This window comes from Anabrus simplex, chromosome 1, assembly GCF_040414725.1.
Source record: "Anabrus simplex isolate iqAnaSimp1 chromosome 1, ASM4041472v1, whole genome shotgun sequence".
NCBI lineage: Eukaryota > Metazoa > Arthropoda > Insecta > Orthoptera > Tettigoniidae > Anabrus > Anabrus simplex.
In genome coordinates this window covers 1,108,050,985-1,108,068,538 of record NC_090265.1, presented here as the reverse complement: position 1 = coordinate 1,108,068,538, position 17,554 = coordinate 1,108,050,985, and the positions used below count along the sequence as shown (strand labels likewise).

At 39.8% G+C, this 17,554-nt stretch overlaps 1 protein-coding gene across 2 annotated transcripts in view; it reads right to left on the bottom strand.

The window, feature by feature from the left end:
• LOC136858067 (uncharacterized) overlaps positions 1–17,352 on the bottom strand; it is a 579,094-nt gene extending 561,742 nt beyond the window's left edge. For both annotated transcript variants that reach the window (XM_067137317.2, XM_067137318.2), the window contains exons 1-2: positions 17,270–17,352; positions 17,036–17,182 (exon numbers count right to left, since the gene is read on the bottom strand). The gene's annotated coding sequence lies outside the window, so the exon portion shown is untranslated. The remainder of the gene's footprint in view (positions 1–17,035; positions 17,183–17,269) is intronic.
• Positions 17,353–17,554: the final 202 nt, after the last annotated feature.

The following is a 17,554-nucleotide window of genomic DNA, read 5'->3' as shown; positions in this document are numbered from 1 at the left end:
AAGTCGTCAGCATAGCCTAGACTGCTTACTACATTTCTACCTAACTGAATCCCTCCCTGCCACTTTATACTTTTCAGCAGATGATCCATGTAAACTACGAACATTACAGCCTTGTCTAACCCCTGTAAGTATCCTGAACCAAGAACTCATTCTACCATCAATTATCACTGCAGCCCAATTGTCAACATAAATGCCTTTGATTGATTTTAATTATCTACCTTTAATTCCGTAGTCTCCCAGTATGGTGAACATCTTTTCCCTCTGTACCCTGTCATATGCTTTCTCTAGATCTACAAAACAAACACAGCTGTCTATTCCTCTCATAGCATTTTACAATTACTTGGCACATACTGGAAATCTGATCCTGGCAGCCCCTCTGTGGTCTGAAACCACACTGGTTTTCATCCAACTTCTTCTCAACTACTGATTGCACCCTCCCTTCCATGATGCCAGTGAATACTTTGCCTGGTATACTAATCAATGAGATACCTCGACAGTTGTTGCAATCCTTCCTGTTCCCTTCCTTATAGATAGGTGCAATTACTGCTTTTGTCCAATCTGAAGGTACCTTACCAACACTCCATGCCAATCTCACTACTCTATGAAGCCATTTAATCCCTGCCTTTGCACTATACTTCAACCATTTCAGGTCTAATTTCATCTATTCCTGCTGCTTTATGACAATGGAGTTTATTTACCATACTTTCCTCATCCTCAAGCGTAATTTCACCAACATTATTTTCCTCCTCCCCATGAGCTTGGCTGTTCATAACACCACTATGGCTCATTCCACGTTAAGAAAACAGTATTGCTCTTACGGACCTACGAGTGAACAAACCCCCTCTGAGACACACATAATTCCTCATGATTAAGGAACTGTACTTTGTAATGTATTATGAAAGATAGATAAAAAGGATGAGGCATTTTCACCCGTGAGATATTAAAATAACTATATAACATTTTATTTCTTATGAATACATTCGTAGGGAGGAAGGATAATGGTGGGAACAGCCATCGCTTGGTTGCCTCGCTTCATTTGCCGTCTATGTTGTTCTCGTACAAGCGTCTGTGAAGCGCGGGCAGCTTTACTTCTGTAGTGAAGTCACGTACAATGTTTCCTTATTGCATGTGTGTTTTTAGGCTGTAAATCAGTGTGTTCTTGTCTTGTGTTGAGTGAGTGTTATGTGATTAATTAGCCTACTTGTGTGATTTCTTTCTTTTAACATTAACCGTGATTTCTTTTGTACAGATGTCGTTTATGGTATTTATTTGTTGCGTGTGTTTTTCAGCCTTTATATCAATGTAGAGGCCTGAGTGTTATGTGATTAGCCTACGTGTGTGATTTCTTTCTTTCTAACATTAATAGTGATTTATTTGCGTTATGGGTGAGAACGTCCATAAAAATAAACAGCGAGAGATACTTAGGAAGAAACAAAAGCAAACTGTGCTTAACGTACTTAATTACCTTTTTAGAAAGAATCCAGATAAAAGTCCCAGCTGGGTGGTTAACCCTAGAATGGAAGATATAATCACCCACCTATTATTAGTAGACATACGTAAAAATGACGTGTCATAGGAATTTTTGCTAAATGAGCAAGTAAATCCACGTGTAAGTTATCTATATTTACAAAAAAAAAATTCACTTGTCACAATACAAAATGAAGCTAGTTTCACAGAACGGTGCACAAAACCTACAGAAACTGTTAAATGTTCCGTTGAAAACGAATTACACATAAGAAATGAATTACAAAGTTCTGGTTTTGCCACAACAATGGGGTAGCATGAACACACACAAGACGTACTGTAACCTGACAAACCCAGGTCAGATATTATTATTATTGTTATTATTATTATTGTTGTAACCTGACAAACCCCAGTCAGATATTATTATTATTTATTAAAGTGTATATTTCAATTATGTGTGTATTTAGCCGTCGTGGCTTAGTAACTCTTTTTGGAACTCTCATTATTGCATATAATCTCGATATTTATTTGGGACTAGCGTGTTTAGTTCACTCAGTTTATCTCCTGGTTGTGTACCTACGTGACGATTCTCCGAGTGGATGCTTACGTGTTGACGGAGCTGAGGTAGAGAAATTCCTGGAACTGGGCTATTTTAAGATGCTGTTGTGTTGGCCTGGGCTAGTGTGGTGCAAGCACGCGTCAGTAGTCTGAAGTTGCAGCTTGCAGTGTGCAGAGGTGATACTTGTGGTAATCAGAGAAGTGTTTGGTACGAGTTGAGGGAAGAGGTCCCATGCCATGTTGGGAGTTTTTGGAGATCTTCAGTTGACGGAACCAGGAAGAGTGATGCTGGAGTGGGACAATATTCTACGGTTAAGAATATCTACAGGAGGTAACGTGTGGGGCCGTTCCAAAATACAGTATATCAACGCTATCAGCAAAAGGGAGTCCATTTTCGAAAAAATCATGACTGCGTGTGTATAATATGCGTTTCGGGATAAACTCAGTTCCTGTAGAGAGAGAGTTACTTCATAATATAGACATTAATTATTCATATTAATATTCTGTTTATTTTGCTATATATATACACACACACACACACAGTAAAACCTTGTTAATTCGAAATCGTTGGGACTCAAAAATCGGACTTCGAATTACGTGATTTCGAATTAACCACCAATTCGCAATTCACAAGTACCAACCCTTGCCGCGTTACAAAATATTCTGAGGCCCGTTACTGCATGCATTTAACCTTGATTCACAGTTTATACCTTTCAAATACCATGAAAAAAGAACTATTTCCAAAATGTATCCAAGAAGGTGCATTTACAGTATTCAAATAACACACTCGGATATCTCACTGGTAAACATAACCTCACGCAACGAAAGAAAGAAAGAAAAAAAAAAAGCACGATTCAAAGACGAGGAGAAATTTATGCTCGCTCCCATGTGCAAGTGCTTTATTAATTGGATTACTATACTGTATGCATTTTAGATGCCTTGTATTTAAACAGAAAGTACCCGATGCCCTTAAAATCGAACTTTCCTATGACTCTATCCCCTCTATCCTTGTACGATTTCCCGCCATGGCACTTCTCTCGTACTTCAGAAATGTAAACACTTGACACGTCACAAAGTATTCTAAGACCCATTAGTACATGCAATCACCTCGATTCACAGTTTAAACCTCTCAAATGCCATTTCCGAAATAAATCACTGACAAACATAACCTCACGCAAAAAAAGAAAAAAAAAAATCGCACAATTCAAAGACGAGGATAAATTGTGCCGGTTCCCCTGTGCAAATGCATTATTTTTTGGATTTCTTTACCGTTTGCATTTTTATTATAGATGCTTTGTACTGGCATGGGAAGTGCCCGACGCTCTTAAAACATTGTGGCTTATCGAAGTTTCCTATGACGAGGGAATAAAGTATCTCGCTTCCATGTGCATTGCAACGCACGACTATGACCCCCATCCCTCACACTGTACGATTTCCCGGCTGGCAATTTCTCCTTTAAACAATAAGACCGTTTGGGCTCGCATTAAAATATAGCAATGCAGTTTCACCACCAATGTCAATATTGTTCGGTGCCTACGAATTTATTATATTTGCCACGGTTTTTTGTCAACTGTCGGCATCTCCAATGTTCGCGGATTCAGTTTTCCCGCACACTGCATGTTGCGTGATATCACGGCGTTCCTTAAAAGGTTGAACACACAAGAATTCAGATTTCATTCAACTTAGCAATCATGAAGCGCACTGTAGACCCACCAAAGTGCGTGTAAGTGCGGAAAGCTACCCCTCCACGTTCCAGAACGCGCGTTCTATTATGACGCGGAGCGGATAAATTTCGAGTTGAAATTACTCTGTAACATACTATTGTTTTAAAATGTAAAGGCAGTTTCGAATTAAAAGTCTGAATTTCGGTCATGGGGGCCGACATTGTACTTCGAATTACGAATTATCCGTATTTCGAATTAAACAATTGAAATAACATGCAAAACTGTATCTCATGTTTCCGGGAACGAGAGCTTCTTCGAATTAGGCAGGATTTTGAATTAACCGATTTCGAATTATCGAGGTTCTACTGTATATATATGTTCAAGGGTGTATTACGACGAGCTATGCTCAGATTTTAAGATATATTCTGGTTTAATTAAGTAAATTTGTGTGATATTAAGATATATTCTGTTTAATTTTATGGGTGGGGGAAAGTACCAGACGGACTCCTTTTCCAATGTTATTTTCCAGGTATCAGTGATTCAGATCTCCTTGTTACAAGGCAACGACCCTGGAAAATGAGTCTCAACAGCCGGCAAATTTTAAGAATTATTTATTTGTATATTTATGGCTCCCAAATTCCATTAGTCATTATCAGTCTATATTTATTTAATAGAAAGATTTCAGTACAATATGCCCAACGATAGGGCACAGCCTTAAGAGTATCAGATACTTAGGTTGTCATCAAGTGGAACATACAGGACATTTCTTCTTTTGATGTTCGCCGAATATGGGCCTGTTGCAGGAGCAGTATGTAGTCGTCATTCTTTTGATGCTCGACGGGCAAAAAGCACAGTACTTCCTCTGTCCCTTGTAATCTGAAGCTGACGTTGGATTTGGCCCATCATCTTGTCCGTGCGAGTTCTTTATGAATGTCTTCACCTTCGTTTGCATGGTGGGGATGGATAGCCTTTGTGATTGCCATGGAGCTGCTAGTTGCTTGTGGAGTTCTATCATATAGCCCAGCCTTGAAAGTGCCTTTTTTCCTCCACAATGGAGCCTGCACAAATTGTGAGAATATATAATGAATGAGTTTATGCAAGCTATATTCATCATATTAAAGAAAAAGCACAGTGGTCACCGTTTAGTTTTTCGTCCACAGTCCATGTTTGAACACATCTGGTCAAATACATCAACTCCACATTTGCTTTGGTTATAACAAGGGATCATTTCTGGCTTGTTGTCATTCACACTGATTGATGCATCATCGTGCATTGTTGAGATGACTGTCACAAGTTTGTTTTTCTTCGGCATGTAGGACACTGGTGTCACATTTTCGTGAAAAATGAACAAGCTGGATCCAACTTTCCTTTGCATAAACTTGGGGTCCTTGAACTCAGAAGGTAGTTCTGGTTTGTCCTTTCGAATAGTTCCAAGAGCAGTAATACCTTGTGCAACAGGGATTCAATTAGGGGTACACTTGTGAATCATCTGTCTATTGTAATATTCTGGTTAGTTCCTTGTATGTTAGCAGAGAGTTTTTCCACAAAATACTGAGCTGCCGGCATGTTTGCAGGTGTGGCGCCTTTTCCAAGGTAAGGGATGGCATCCTGCATGTAATTTGTTCCTGCATCACACATCATGATCATTTTTAGCCCATATTTGTTAGGTTTTGCGGGCATGTACACATGAAATATGCATTTTCCATGAAACCCAACGAAGCTCTCAATTGTCATGTAAGGACCTGGAGTGTAATTTCCTCGGCAATTCTTCAATAACATTTCCCAAATGTCAGAAATAGGAGCAAGTCTATTCGCATTTCTCCTCCCCTCACGGGAACTTTTGTCGTCAAATCTCAGGCAATTTGTGATGAAGTTGAATCTTCTTTCTGACATGGTAGCCCGTTAACGTTCACCACATAAAGTAGCATCAAACAATTTAGATGCTGCCAGATGGTTATACTTCAGAGCTGCAGCGAGTATAACCAAAGAAAGATAACCGAGAAGTTCATCCATAGTTATACCACTTATAGTAGGGTCCTTCCTTTGTTTTTTGTTATAGTTGCTTCTTTGGCGATCCATTTCCTCATTTGTATATTTGAGAATTTTTTCGAGTATATCCATAGTAAAGAAGGAATGGAAGCAAGCACTAGGTTCAGAATAGCTCGAAACATTCGGGTTTACCCCTTGACGAATATGTACAACATTCCTTTGTGGAGTTTTCCCTTCATTTTTCCTTTTCTTTAATGTCCACTGAAATCCATTTCGTCCAGTCATTATGAGTTTATCACTCTGAACTAGAGGATTAGAAACACTTCCACTGGGAGCACCACATTGAGTAGATATTCTGGAGGTCTCCTTTTGCCGTTTTTTGCTGCTATTTCCTCTATTCTATAATATTTTCTTCCTTTTACCTCCACTTGAGACGGGATCCTTCTTTCCGGAGTTGCTATGTTCTTCCACCTCTACATCACGTATTACTTCACTCAATTCTTCATATATGGTATCATCTTCAACTGGCACATGGTCTTCATCAATGTCAGAATTATATTCCTCAGAATTAGAGCATACTTCCACATTGTCTTCTTCACCTTACGACTCATCTGACAGCTCTCCTAAAAGTGCAGCTATCGCCTTGTCATTATCCAGATACTTTGCCATTCTGCAATCAGAAATAATTATTATTAATTAAATACTTATTGTACATAAATGTGTTAATTATATATATCACACGTAGTGTAGGTGAAGAGAAAATCCATTATTGGTAGACATACGTCAAACAGACGTGCAAAAAATTTACATGCATTGGTAGAGTACGTCATACTTACGTGTAGAGTTTCAATGGACGAGAGCTATAGACAAACTGGCGGGAGCACGGGTGCCATTCGTGGCCACTTCTGTTTCACAACTGATTAGCGGATGCACTTCCGGCCGGACAAGCGATAACGTTGAGTGGGGGAAAGGAGGGATGCTCCTGTTCATGATAGACACGTCATTTTTGCATAGTCTACCATTCTAGGGTTAAAGAAACTGCTGAAGCAACAGGAATTTCCGAGAGGACTGTTTATAAAGTGCGATCAGCAGCCACTACAGGACCTTTGGCTTCTTCGATTAAAACAAGAGAATGTAAAGCACCACGGAAAGACAGCAGGTCAGTCAAGTTCATTGATTTTGTTCGCAGTGGTGTAAGGCGTAAGGTGTACTAGTTTTTCCTTAAAAACCAACCTCCAACCTTGCAGCAAGTCCTACAGTCTATGAAGAATGATAAAAACCTTCCCAAGTTCAGAAGAACAACTTCGTATCGTTTGTTGAGAGACATGGGTTTCCAGTATGAAAAGAAAGGAAATTCAGCTCATTTGATGGAAAGAGAGGACATATCTTGGCGTCACAATTCTCTGTCAACAGTTAAGAAATATCAAGACGAGGGAAGGAACATTTTTTACACTGATGAGTCATGGGTTAACACAGGGCACACTATTGGGAAAGAATGGAAAGATAAGACCATTTCAACTCCACGGGATGCTTTTCTGTTAGGACTCTCTTGCGGTCTGAAGTCACCTACAGGTTGTGGTCCACGGTTCGCGTTAGTTCATGCCGGTAACGAGAATGGGTTTGTGCCAGGGGCGAAGTATGCGTTTCAGTGCAAGAAGAATACCGCAGATGCTCACAACGAAATGGACAGTGATTGTTATGAGAAGTATTTTAAAGAACGTCTACTACCGAACCTGCCGCCAATCTCTGTCATTGTTCTTGACAATGCCTTCTATCATAGCCGCAAGAAAGAAGCTCTGCCTATGAAGGCATGGAAAAAAAGAGAACCTGCGGTCATGGCTTCGAGAACCTGGTGTAGTGTATGACGAGAACATGCTGAAAACAGACTTGATGGCCCTCGTAAATAGTGTGCGATGGTAATACGATCGCCACAAAATCGATCAAATGGCAAGAGAAAGTGGTGCCACAGTTCTTCGTTTACCACCATACCATTGTGAGCTGAATCCTATTGAACTTGTTTGGGTGCAAGTGAAGCACTATGTTGCTATGAACATCACCACATTCAAAACAAGGGAGATGGAAAGACTCATCGATGAAGGTTTCCTACACGTGTCTACTGAAAACTGGACGAACTACGTGAAACACGTGAAAAATATTGATGCGGACATGTGGAAATCTGATTTGATCCAGGACGAAATGGAGCCCTTCATCATTTCTGTCGGCAGTGAATCTTCGTCCGATTCAGAATGATAGAGGACTTCAGCCTGCAGCGGCAAGGAAGTAACATTCGGTGAGTACCATAAAGTTGTTGTCTAATGGCAGATATTTTACTTTGGTTGTATATTGCATAGTATTTGTGTGCGCTCTGTTATTTTCGTACTGTACAGAAGTTGTTACTGAAGATTTTGATGCTGTGGTGTGCAGCGACAAGTCATGGCATAACTTGTACCGATGCAAAAATTTGCCACGTGTTTTTTTTTGTGCTTGGTTTTGTTATTTAGCTGTTCTTTCTTAAGCGCATTTTAATTACCACTGTTTTCTTTAAGATCGCATTTAATTTTTACTATTGTCTTTTGTTAAGCGATACGACAGCACAGTAGAACCCCGCGTTGTCTGGGGAAATTTAATAATTGCTGCTTTACATCCCATTAACTACTTTTACGGATTTTTGAGACGCTTAGGTGCCGGAATTTAGTCCCGCAGGAGTTCTTTTACGTGCCAGTAAATCTACCGATACGAGGCTAACGTATTTGAGCACCTTCAAATACCACCGACTGAGCCAGGATCGAACCTGCCTGGTTGGAGTCAGAAGGCCTGCGCCTCAACAGTCTGAGCCACTCAGCCCGTCTGGGGAAATTTATTAAATGCATCCTTCACCCTTCAAGCCCATAAAAAATACTATTTGTATAGTTTCTCCACCAATTTACCTTACACTTCAATGCTAAGGTTTTTTATGTGCCGTAGTTAATCTCTGATTCTGTACAAACCAAAAATAGCCCCGTAAACTCACCGTCCCCTTTAGTTCATACAAATAATTTTCAGCTTAGTTTATTCCGTTTGTTATCTTGAAGTTAAACATTGAATTTTACAGATGCATGTGCCGCCGTTACCCCGTGATAGTGTTGCGCAGAGCCGTTCGATATGGCAACCCTGTTGTCATAAGAGCAATACTGTTTTCTTAACGTGGAATGAACCATAGTAAGATTTTCTTTTATGTTGAGAAGATGTTCAAAATATTCCCTCCACCTCTCAAGTCAATCCTGGGATCTATTATGAGTTCACCTGAATTACCCAAAACACTGTTCATTTCCTTTTTCCCTCCCTTCCTATGATTCTTTATTACTGTCCAGAAAGGTTTCCCTGTTGCTTGACCTAGGCTTTCCAGGTTATCATCAAAATCTTCCCATGACTTCTTTTTGGATTCAACAACTATTTGCTTTGCTCTGTTTCCTTCATCTACGTACAATTCCCTGTCTGCCTCGACCCTTGTTTGGAGCCATTTCCTATAAGCCTTCTTTTTACGTTTACAAGCTGTTCTCACTTCATCATTTCACCAAGATGTTCGCTTTTCCCCATCTTTACACACAGTTGTTCCTGGGCATTCCCTTGCTGTTTCTACTATAGCATCCCTCTATGCCACTCTTTCTCTTTCTATATACTGAACCTGCTTACTGTCTACTGTACGAAACTTCTCACTAATCGTATCCATGTACTTCTGTCTAATTTCCTCGTCCTGGAGATTTTCTACTCTTATTCGTTTGCAGACAGATTTCACTTTCTCTATCCTAGGCCTGAAGATTCTTAGTTCACTAAAGATCAGATAGTGGTCTGGATCACCGAAAAATCCCCAGAAAATTCATGTATTCCTAACAGACTTCCTGAATTCAAAGTCAGTTACGATATAGTCTATTACAGATCTGGTACCCCTAGCCTCCCATGTGTAGCGGTGAATAGCCTTATGCTTGAAGAATGTATTCGTAACTGTTAAACCCATACTAGCATAGAAGTCCAGCAAATGCTTCCCATTCCCATTAGGTTCCATATCTTCCCCACATTTACAAATTACCCTTTCATATACTTCAGTTCTATTTCCAACTCTCGCATTGAAACCGCCCATTAGCACTATCCTATCTTTGCTGTTGACCCTGCCTACAATGTCACTTAATGATTCATAAAACTTGTCAATTTCATTCTCATCTGCACCCTCACATGGTGAATACACTGAGACAATTCTCGTCCTAATTTCTCCAACTGCCAAATCTACGCCTGGCACCTTTTTTCAAAAATTGGAAAGTGTTTTATTCTATGTATATACATGATGACAAAATCTTTTATACATATGTGACAATTTTACAAGCAAATCATATCATTTAAACTCCAGAAACAGCAACCAAGTGTACAACTGTATAAATAGGACTTGAACACAGAAGTCACCGATGAATAGAACAACACGCAAGACACAAACATTCATTGCATGAAGCGTTCCTATTTATATTGTATTTATCTTGTATCCTACACTTAAGAAATTGGAAATTGCAACACCATGAAGGCATTGGTCATTTGTGTTGATTTTCAAGATACAGAACGATGCCATGTAGGTATGTAAACGATCGAAGTTTCAGACCCACTGGATTGTTGCTACAGGTCTCCCCACGTGATTGGTCACGGAGGAATCATCTCCAGTATACGGACTCTGGTGTAGCGTAGTTGACTTGCAGTCTGTACAGTGAAGTGTTCCCCGTCAAACATGCCTCAACGACAGAGAAGAGCATGCTATCAACAACTGTCGCCGTTTGAGAGGGCTCGGATAATTGGACTGTGTGACGCTGGATTATCGCTGAGGACTGTCACTGCACGTGTTGGCCGACAGGCATCTACGGTACATGTATGGCAGCAGTGGTCAAATGAAGGTACTCACACTCGTAGACCTGGCACAGGCCCCGCGCGACTGACAACTGTGAGAGAGGATCGCCGCATCATTTGGATGGCCCGGATGGAACCCCATGCAACAGCAGCGCAAATTCGAGCAGCTGTGGCACCCCACGTTACACAACAAACAGTTGGTAATTGCCTGCGTGCAGCTGGCTTACGAGCCCGTTTCCCTGCAGAAGGTGTTCCATTGACCACACAACAGCGACGTGTAAGGCTGGCCTGGTGTCGAGAAAGATCAAAACGTGGGTCGATGAATGGCACAGGGTCGTCTTTAGTGATGAATCGCGCTTCTGTCTTGCCTGCAGTGATCGCCGGAATCGTGTGCGCCGACATACCAGGGAGAGGGGCCGCCCAGATCTTATTGTCGAGAGGCACACAGGGCCAACACCAAGCATTATGGTCTGGGGAGCTATTGGCTTTAATGTGAAATCACAATTAGTGCTTGTTGAGGGCACTATGACTGCTCGACAGTACGTTGATAGGGTACTGAATCCAGTCGGACCTCAGTTCAATTGAGCATGTGTGGGATACGATGGGTGAACAACTGGCCAACCGTCCTCAGCCACCCACAACTCTGGAACAACTGACCCGTGCAGTGCAGCATGACTGGCCACAATTCCTCAGGAAGCGATCCAGGGCCTTATTGACTCCATGCCTCGACGAATTCATCAATGTATTGCAGCTCGTGGTGGGCACATCCTGTATTGATTGTTGTCCAAACTTGCGGGCAGAGGGACCTGAAAGTGTAATCATCGAAGCACAACCGAACACTCGTCCTGCATGTTCAACTGCAGCAATGTGGCACCACTTCTTCTGGGTGTTGCAATTTCCATTTTCTTCAGTGTATGAGAGTTAGTTTTAAGTAGAGGTGTTTTATAACTAACTTTAAGGCCTAAAGCATATCATTTTAGACATACAATTGTACTGTCGCTCATAGTGACACACACGCCAGTTCCCGTTTCGACATGCCCCATTTGGATGTGACCAAATGTTTATCATCATATGGCATTTCCTAGACAATGTAATCTTAATCATAGCTTCATGACATAGATGTGAATGTATTTTTCAGCTGAAGATGACCCTATGTAGGGGGTCGAAACCGTACTGTAGCATAATAAGTGCAATAAATAAGTACTGATAGGTGGAAATCCTTTCCTATTTCTAATTGTGACTGCAGTAATCCACACCATGTACCATATTGCTAATGAAAAGTCGTTAAATGATGAAAAGTCCTATGTTTATAACCAAATTTTGGAAAGCATCGAAAAAGGCACTGGTCAAACATTTTTCTTACCGTAGATGCTCCTGGGGGCACCGGTTAGGACATTTGTCGTAAATATTTTATTGGCAATAATACAAAAATGTGGTAGGATAGCTGATTTCAAACTGCCCTTGAACATGATGCAAGAAGACACGCCTATGTGTGATATTTCTGAAGAGAGTAACATGACAAGTTTTGAAAAGTGTCAGCTTATAGCTGTACAACATATTTTAATACTGAATGTGTTCACACTTGCAAAATGAAGTGTACTGATTGGGTGGACCATTAAACCTAATATCGAGTGTGCTGGGCGGATAAGAGATAGTTTTTACCCCAAAGATACCATTAATCCAAACTGAATATCTATTAAGAGTTTAAAAGAACACAATTTCCTCTCAAAGTATGCTCTGCCATGACTGTTAATATAAATCTCAAGGAAAGTCGCTGAACATGGCTAGCACCGACTTGAGAGAGGAAGTTTCTTACATGGACAGTCAGTATCTAAGATGTTCTCAAAACAGAACTAGTGCAACAGAAGGATAAAATATAATATGCTTGTGGCTGTATAGCATGTCAGTGTCATGAAGGCCTTTCTGAGGCGTGCAGGAATTTGGTGTTGCCTTAAAGAACTATGGCACAGTAGGCTAAACCTTCAATGACAGACGACAATGTGTGGCTGGCATGCCTCGGCCGTTGTAACACAGTATTACTGTTCATTTTTGGAACACTGCCTGCATTGCACAACAAGTGATGACACTTTCTGCAGACACCTCCCATCATTTTGCATGACAATGCTCAGGTGCATGTTACACAACTGGTGGCTTATTCATACACTCAACGGGGCTCGAAAGTGCTCTACCACCCCTCGTACTACTCCGATTTAAGCCCCTGTGATTTTGACTTGATATTGAAGATGAAGAAACCACTTTATCACATCCACTTCCAAAGTTCTGCAGGTAACAAACCATTCCATTCGCATCATCCACAGAACAGGTACTGCTACAGGGATACAATGGCTTCCACACTACTAGCAAAGGGTTCTACACAATGCTGTGGACTACATTGAGGAAATGTATCTCTTTTGTATCAATTGTAAGTAACAGCTGCCATTAATAAAGAAACAGCCCTCATATGTCTGAAAAGATACTGCTGAAATTTGTGTATGGAATCTGAAGTATGATCCCACATAAATTCAATCGGGAGTGAACGCAGGCTGGCAGTATAGTACGCACAACTTTCAGTGATATATGAACACTAGTGCTGAATCGGTAGACCATGGTTATCTTCGAGATTCGTATTGACAACCTTTGAAACACAAACTATGAATCGCTTATGCATCGCCGTGAAACATCTGGCATACAATTTTCATACTAGTAGGGCCTACTGTTGTTTACACAGCAAAGCCAAACAATAGAATTCAAGCTAGGAAAAAGATTCGAATTGAGAAATGTTATATAATGCGTGTGTGTGACAACTGTTGGTTGAAGATAATGAAGGTTCAGAAAATTTGCATCGATCAATCATACTATTGATTCAATTCAGATTTAATTTCCATTCAGTTGGCAGTATTACTGGAACTGAGAGTGCTCCATCCTTACTCCTCACCACCGTAACAGCAGGTATCACTAAAAGTTGCGTGTACAATACATGCTACTACTTTCTCCCAGCTAGACTCAAGAAGGAAAAAGGCAGTTGAGATTTTTTTAAATGCCATTTATTCGGGGCTTCGACCTAAGATCTTTTGCCCCCACATTGCACCATATGTTATGAACCTGCGTGTATTTGGAAATTGGGGAAGTGTAAAGTGTTGAATGTGAGGAAAGGAACATTAAGGATGACATGAAAACCCAGTCCCCAGGCCAGGGATATTAAACAATTAAAAAACCCTGACCCGGGCGGGAATCTAACCCGGGGCCGCTGGGTGACAGGCGGACGTGTTGCCCCCTACACCGCGGGCAGTTGAGATAGTTCTGAGGGTCTCACACACCATTTCATACATAGCGCAGATAACTCTGATATGATGCACCCAAATTCTACTAGGCTCCTGTCATTTAAAAACATGCACTGACTTCTCGTTTGACCAGTCATCTATGAAGCTGCACAAGTAGAAAATTTGCTTTCTCATTGTAACTTCACAGTTTACATGTATGAACTTTATAGAGGTGAATAGATTTAATTGCCGAATGAATTAGGGTCAGTCAGGGTAATTATGAGACAGACAAAAAAAAAGGGAAAAAATGAGACACTCAAATTTCTCAGCTCTGATTAATGATCACAACACTTTTCATGAATGATGTTATATATTAGTCTTATATCCATTATGATAAAATAATTGAAAAGTCTCTGAACTATATATCTACCAGCAGACAAGTTTTTCCTGAGTGGTGTTTCTTCTAACCAAAAAAATTTCATGCATTACACTTTGTATTTTGTTACTCTGGCTCAATCTAAAAGTCCAGGAAAGTGTTTGTAGTTTTATTTGGTAGTGTAAGGGAGAATCTTCTTTCTCAGCTTGAAAACACAATTTTATGTTTTTGATTTGAGAAGAAAATTCATTGTTAAAAAATGGGGGTAAATATGAGACATCATGAGGGTAAAAGTGAGACACTTCTAGGGGAAAAATGAGACACTTGGTAAACTTGTTTCTGTGCCTAAATACTTATCCTACTTTCAAAAATCAAACGCACTGACAAAACCATGATCAAGTGAAAGAGTGGACCCAACAGCAAAGGTGATAACATCTGAAGAGTATTGTCAGCTTGCGAGGGAAAAGCAGAAACCAGTTCATAAGAAGAATAGAAAGGGTACTGGTATTCAAAAGGCAACAGTTTCAGTAGTAAAACCTCCATCTAAGAAGAGCAAAAGTTGACTCAGCTTCAAGAAAGATGAAGATTAGCAAGGTAACAGTGGCAGTCTTGATGAAGTTGATCTACTCAACACAGATACTATGGAAAGGACCCTGGCAGATGAAGTAAATCCGGGTGACTTTGTAGCCTACTTCTACATTTTGAAAGTTGAAAGTTGTGGAAAGTGGCATTCTTTTTAATATAAATATGTTGCCACTGTTCAGAAAGTTCTGGAAGGTGGAGACAAGCAAATTATGTGTCTCAATTGTGTGGACAATAACAAAACTGCGTTAGGCTTAACGAAAATGACATCCGTTATGGAAAAGTCAAAATTACTGATGAAATTGCCTGTTCCAATAATAACAGGGAAAGACAGAAGCATTACATTTGCATTCCCAGAAATAGTTGATGTTAAAAAAAAAAAAAAAAAAAAAAAAAAAACACTAGAACTCCTAGTTTCTGTTAACCCAGTTTTTAACCAAGTGAAATCTCATTTTTTCACCATTCTGATTACAATGGGCACTATGTATTTATTTAGTATCATTAAAATGTAACAAATTCAGACAAAGCTCAGGTACCATTTAATTAGATGGTATATTGTCAACTATCTATACTACGTAATTTTTGTCAGGAAAATGTATAAAAATGTATCTTAAGTCTAAATTTTGTGTTATCGAAACATGACCATTTTATTCCTATAATAAAACTGAAGAAAGTGTTGCAAACTATTATACCCAGATTTTTTTCTGTCTTCCTTTCACCCTAAACTGTCTCACAGTTACCCTGTTAACTCCCCAACATGATTTTACAGTCTGCTACAATACTGTCTCACTTTTTCCCTGGGTTGTCTCAGAATTCCCCCTTTAGTGGGTAAAAAATGAGACGCATATTTATATTTATTTTTCAAAAGTTAATGAATTTATAGTAATCTGTTGTTTCCAGTGCTTTTTGTAACACATGGCACAATTTATTATGATTATTTGCAAAATTGTCTCTGTTGTAGTTTTTAATTTATGAACGAAGTTGTAAAAAATGTCTCATATTTACCCTGACTGACCCTAGGTGTTTTGTAACGTGTGTATCAACTAAATCGTCAAAAATTCAGAACAACTTGCATTTTCCAGCGCACGCATCTAGGCACTGTCATTTGTTTCTCTGCCTCTACTATCCCGTGTGACATCTCCATTGGTCTGGATTGGTTAAAGTTAGTGATAAAGCCATTGGTCTGGATTGATCTGGATCAAGCAAAGGGGTTCTGGGGACTTAAGCCCCCAGGTTAGAAGCCACAAAGCGGCCCTAGGCCTCTAGTATCAAGCGTGACATTGGTCTGGATTGGTTAAGGTAGGTTAGTGACAAAGCCATTGGTCTGGATTGGTTAGACCATTGGTCTGGATCAAGCAAAGGGGGTCAGGTTAGAAGCCACGAAGCGGCCCTAGGCCTCTAGTATCCCACGTGATATCTCCATTGGTCTGGGCAGTTGTGTATTTCTTGAGCGCGGGTTGCAACGGAATTCATTTTACTTCATTGCTGGGAGTGACATTTCCCACTGTGTCTCACCCAATGGAAATGCTGGTACGTAGTTAGGCGATGGACTATGGCGCATGATAAATTCTATTAGGTTATAAAAGCAAAATTACTTCTGCGGGACGGCGGGTGGGTTCTTAACTGTCGCAGTGAACACATCTCTACTCTACAAGATATTCCACTTAAGATTTCCAACATATTACATCCTTATCATGCTATAAAAGTAATGTAAGTCTTACTGAATTTCTACCAGCCTACTATAAACACCCTCCTCCTAATATGTTTCTTCTACTTAATAGAAGAAATAGAGAGAACAATAATTCATTCTCGCCTATGTTCAAAACATATATGTTTCTTCATAGTAGGATTTGCAATATGTTACACCTGTCACAATGAGAATGAACCAGGCTCACACCAAAAGTGGTATCCCAACAATTCTACAACACATAAAAAAAAGAAAAAAAGTTCTGGCAGTTTTTAAAACACATTACACATTTTCTTTGCAGAAACTAAATCATTCATTTCATGGATTACTATTAAATTCATTCCACAATCCAAAACAATTAAATAAAACATTGTTAATAAGAGTACTCCTTCAAGAGACATATCGTAGGACAATGAGTTTTCTTCACAGTCGAAAGACTACAGTAGCACAAAATTCTACATACAACAATGGCACAACACAACTGGAAATATGAGAAGAGAATACCTAACGCCTTCTGCACCAGCACTAATCTATAGGACGCAAAACTCAATAAAATAGATTACCTCAGTTTCATTTACTTTCACATACTTACAATTGAAATATCAGACACAGTCCACAGCAATTATTCTACTATAAGTCAATGTAAGTGCTGTCACTCTGACAGTTACTGACAGCAATATCATTTTCAAATTCTTCACTCAAGACTTAAGGTTAAGGATTACGTTACCACGCCAGTACTCTGTAACAATAAGCGCAATTACGAAAAGGTATGTAAAAAAAATAAAAATCATAAATAAAGTCAATTATTGCTTTAACATTCACTAACAGTTCCAGATTTCTACGCCTTTATACAATAAGAAACTCCGACACGAATGTTATCCCACAAAGAATTCCGAGTTAAAACGCGCCTCATAAACCAAAGAGGACAGGAAGAAAGAAAGAGGTTGTCAACATATTACCAAATTACAAAGAATAAGCAATATCATCTCTGAGCAAATAAACTACGTATAATGCGTAACGCTTTCCGAGATATCGCAAAATATTGATTGCCAGCGCACCTAGGGGAGTACCTTAAAACTGAGTGCAGTAGAAATAGTAGTAGTAGTAGTAG